Here is a 5,332-nt window from a genome sequence, read left to right on the forward strand (position 1 = left end):
TTAAAATTAAAAGATCAAAAGTTTATTTATTATTTTCTCAAAATCATATCTCCATTTCGATAACAGATAAACTAACTATTTGTCTCTAAATGAACTCAAAATACTTCTTTTTGGTCAGAAGCTCAAAATACTTAAGACCTAAAATTTTAGCGTAATGAAAATAAGCCCAGCCCAATAAGTTGGACAGGAGCCTTTATCCGATTTTGGAAACAAGCATAAAAAACTCATTCTAATTTCTACTTACATTCTATAAATATCGCCGTCCAAAAGATGGCAGAAGATTGCGGACCATAATTTTTAAGTTTAGATTATTTATGATCAGTCCAAACTATAATTTTTTTTTAATTTCTCATAATATTGCAGCAAGAAATTCTAGACGTCTAAATATTTGTTGAACTAAATTTTTAACACCAATGAACCTTAGCTCGAGTGACATATGGTCCTCTTTTTTACTAAGAGGTCTTAATTTCAAGTTTCATGTAGTACAAATTTGATAAAAAAAAAAAAAAGAGAATATTATGTGTGTGAGTGTGGTGTGTGTGAGTGTGTAATCTAAGGGCCGGTTATTTAATCCATCGACCAAAAAAAACTAAATTTTTAACTAAGTCTGCACGCTTCTTTTTGTATACGCATGAATATTTCGTTATCATTGTTGTCATCTTTTTTATTTTTTATTTTTTTTTTACATTTTATTGTCGTTATCTCTTCTTTTTTTACGTGCTTATTTTTTTAATGTCATTGTCACGCCGTCGCTGCCACCACCATCGACATCGCCATCATTACCTTTTTTTTTTCTTCTTCTTCTTGTTAATTCCTTCTTTTTTTTTTAATCCTTTTTTATTATCATTATCATCGTCCTCGTCGTTTTTATCTTTTTCTTTGTCCATAAATGTTAAGAAAACTAAAACACACAAATTTTAGTATATACAGCACAAATTTTTGAAAGAGCACATATCCAAAATATTGATACCCAACCAATAAAATACGCACAACACATAAATTTTTGTATACAGCACAAATTTTTGGAGGACTATATATTCAATACATTGACTCACCCAATAAACAAAATACATTCACAGCAAAATGTGTATGCTATGTGTAAAAATTGGTGTGCTATATGCAAATATTTACGTGATATATGAAAAAATTTGTATAATATACTAATAAAATATACACCCACATAAATTTTAATGTAAAACCAAGGTTTCGAGAATCGGATCGATTAATGAACTGGTAAAAGGGTTCAACCGATTTAATTAAATATTAAATAAAAATTATTAAAAATTTAATATGTAATTTTAAATATTTGAATTCAATAATTTGTAAATTAATAAAATTTAAATTTTTACAATTTCACGTAATAAATTATTCATAACAAATTATTTTGTGATTGCATCTTCCAAATTAGAAAATTAGAAACTAACAAAATTAACCATCAACAAAATTAACTCAGACAAGCAGCAGCAATTCAAAATATTAATCCTAGTAACTCAGAATTACAAAATCAGTATTATACTAACTCAGCAACTCAAAATAGTAATCCAACAACTCAGAATCACAAAATCAATATTATACTAACTCAACAACTCAAAATAGTAAACCTAGCAACTCAAAATCACATAATTAGTATTATTAAAAAAATGAAAACAAGCAAAAATAAATTGAAGTACCGACAGCGAGGGAGAAAGGAAGTGACGACGACGGAATCGGAAGTGACAGCAATGGAGAATGGAAGTGAGCTCAAACAGAGAAAGCCAGAGAGAGCTCGAACAAGGAAGTGAGCTCGGACAGACAACGACCAATGGACCCAGCAATAATCTTTCGCGACGGCGACGCCAGGAGCTCGACACAGCCCTTCATGCAACGGCCAGAAGAGGAGGAACATCAAGAAGATGCCTCAGCGACGAGTGTGAGTGATGGATTTCAGATGATGGCTAGTGGGTGGTGGGCTAGTGGCTATTGGAACTTCGAAGTGAAGAGAAGGAGTGAGAGGATCAGGGGATAGATTAGGATTTTTTGAGTGAGAGATGGAAGAAAGGGAAGGAAGGTTTGGGTTTTAGCGTTTTAGCTATTTAATTTTTTTCAGCATCAAAACGACGCCGTTTTGGTGGATTTTGAAAACCGGTATTTTTAAAACCTAGCCGGTTCGGAAGTTAATCGCTGGTTCAATCAATTTTCGTTGATTTTTTGCAGGACGGTTTTGAAATAGAGACCGACCAGATGACCGATTCTCTATTAATCCGATTGAACTAACTGGTCTGGTCTAATTTTCATAAGCTTGTGTACAACACAAAAATCTTAGTGTATAACACATAAATTTTGATGTGCAGTGCAAAATTTTTGGAGGACTACATACCCAAAATATTGACTTATCCAACTAACAAAATACATTCGCAATACAATTTGTGTGCAATGTACAAAAATTTATATACTATATTAATAAGTTTGTGTTATGTGCAAAATTTTGTGTGTTGTATCAATAAGTTTTTATATTCTTGAATAAAAAATTATATTCTATAGAAAATGCGAAAGAAGAGAAATGACATGTATATCATGTCCTTTTTACTTTTTTCAATATACGTGCTTACACTAATTTAGTTAAATTTAGTTATAAAGACCATTGTTCTGAAAACTGAACCGGACCGGCCGGTTCAACCGGGTTAACCGAGAACCGGTCATCTAATCGGTTCGGTTCTGCAGTAAAACTGTTTTGCAAAAAACCGGCCTGAGAATCGGCCGAACTGGCGGTTAACCAGTGAACCGTCGGAACCGGCCGGGTTTTTTCAGGGTTACCGATTTTTTTATAATATATATATATTAAAAAAAAACCTCCGTCTCTGAGAAACCCTAAACCCAGCCACCATCACTATCCACCGTCGCGCTCTTCTCATCGTTCTTCTCCTTGTCGCGTCAGTTGGTCGTCTTCTCTTCGGATCGTTACTCTTCTTGTCGCCGTCGGCCGGTCGTCGTCTCTTCGGCGATCTCTCTCTGTCGCTCTCTTCAAGGTCAACAACACATATTATCGTCACCTCCCCTCGACGTCGAGTCTGAACTGTTGGCATCGCCGCCGCGAAGGACTGCTCCGTCGTCGTCGCCGCCTCATTCTCGTCATCGAAACGCCTCTGTCTCCGAGCCATCTCTCTCTCTCTCTCTGTGTTGAGCACCACTCTCAGTGCGTAGTGCAAACGTACCCTTGCCGCCGTGGACTTTGCCGTCGCCGTGAGTTCTTCAATCTTCGCCGTTCTTCAACATCTTCTTCATGCTCTTCTTTATTTTCACTGATTTCCTCCCTTTTTCACTTTAGTTTTTTATTTGTTTCCTCTGTTGTGGGTGGAACGAGTTATTGATTTTTTATTTTTTTTGTTATTTTTATTTATTCTGATTTCCTCCCTTTTTCACTACATTGTTTATGTTGAAGATGGCCGATCCGTCACTCACTAAAAAATCCAAGATCTCATTGCCGTCACTTTCTTTCTTCGTCGCTGCCGGTACGTCAATTTATTTTTGCTTGTTTTCAATTATTTTTAATAATATTGATTCTGTGATTCTGAGTTGCTGGGTTTATTATTTTGAGTTACTGAGTTAGTATAATACTGATTTTGTGATTTTGTGATTCTGGGTGCGTGGGATTAATATTCTGAATTGCTGCTGCTTGTTTGAGTTAATTTTGTTGATGGTTAGTTTCTGAATTGCTGCTTTTTATTTGAGTTAATTGTGTTTGAGTTAGTATAATACTATTGTTTGAGACTAATTGATTATGGAGGTTGATTTGGTTGAATTTGTGTAAATTGTGTTGTTTTGTTTTGTTTGGATGGTGCAGGCTGAAATTCAAGGAGCATATGCAGTATTGGAGTAGATAAGCAAGCTTGCCAAGGTTTAGAAAAAGGTCTCTGAAGTTAAGGGTGTCATGATCTAGAATATTGAAAAGGCTGTAGAAACGTGAGAATTTTGTTTCAATTAGATATGCAGTTTTATTTTTCCCATAGTATCTATTGATTTGCCAGATTTGGTTTTGAAACTTTAATCAAAATAAAACAGGAAACTTTAGTTTTGCATGTAGCTTAGCCAACTAATTTAGAAAAAAAGGAAGCCTTTGGAGGAACAGGGCCAGGTGGAGCAAGAAATATTGCAATTATTTGTTGATGGTTAGTTTCTGAATTGCTGCTTTTTGTTTGAGTTAATTTTGTTTGAGTTAGTATAATACTATTGTTTGAGACTAATTGATATTATAGCTTAGCCAATAATTTTTTAGTATAATACTATTGTTTGAGTTAGTATAATACTATTGTTTGAGACTAATTTGGTATATTTAAAATTATATATTGAATTTTTATATAATTTTAGTGTATATTTAATTAAACCGGTTCGATCACGGTTTGACCCCGATCGGACCATTGAACCATTGAACCAGTTGCTTGACCGGTTCGATGACCGGTCCGGTTTTCATAACCTTGATAAAAACACTTATATATGTAGCATCAGGGACGGATTTAAGGGGGTAAGTAGTGGCCTTGGCTCCCAACAAATTTTAAAAGCTCATATACTATTATAATAGATATCTTGTATAGAATAAAATTTAATAATGTAGTGATAGTAAAAAGAGTTATTATTCTTTATGTATTAAGGTTTAAATTTCTCTACATATATTTATATTATTTGTATTTTTTATTTAATTTAGAGTTTTTTTTTATGTAGCATCATTCTATTACAATAGAATTTAAATTTCAACATAAATAGACAATAATCTAATCATTCAACTATCTCAAGGTTTAGTTTAAGATGTTTCCAATAAGATTTCTAAAAGGTTTTGTTGGCCGGTAGACAATATGAACACTTATAATAAGAATATGCTATAAAACAGACATTAATCTTTGTCCAAATTGGAGTTTATTTAGCTCGCTCCCACCTTGGTTACACCTGTCTCATGCATATAATTAATGAGGCTAAAGTATTGCCATATTTTGTGGTCTTTTATTTTGAGAGACTAAAGAAATTAAAGAGAAACGGCTGGTCTGTAACATTGATTTTCTTTGGATTTTGTCTTTCTGTTGAAGTCTATACTTATCATTGTATCAGTCAAATACTTGACTCTTATATAGCACCGACAAACACAAGCAGAGGGAAGCTGCCCAAACGTAGAGTTATTAAAGTTGTTTCGCGTGAGAAAAAAAAAAGGGGTTCTTCAATGACCTAAAAAGAAATTTGAATTGTGATTGAGAACAGATACAAACTCATCATATACTACTGTTTAATATTATAAGATGCTGCCAATGAGTTATAGTTCAAATAGCATAGTCTCTTCGTACTTATTTAAGAGGTTACTGGTTCGAGT

At 33.6% G+C, this 5,332-nt stretch overlaps 1 long non-coding RNA gene across 1 annotated transcript; it reads left to right on the forward strand.

Moving 5' to 3' along the window:
* Positions 2,836–4,066, forward strand: LOC107609986. Its single transcript, XR_001613352.2, has 3 exons — positions 2,836–3,219; positions 3,419–3,488; positions 3,821–4,066. It is a non-coding gene; the product is annotated as an uncharacterized LOC107609986 (long non-coding RNA).

The sequence above is a fragment of the Arachis ipaensis genome, chromosome B07 (assembly GCF_000816755.2).
Source record: "Arachis ipaensis cultivar K30076 chromosome B07, Araip1.1, whole genome shotgun sequence".
Lineage (NCBI taxonomy): Eukaryota > Viridiplantae > Streptophyta > Magnoliopsida > Fabales > Fabaceae > Arachis > Arachis ipaensis.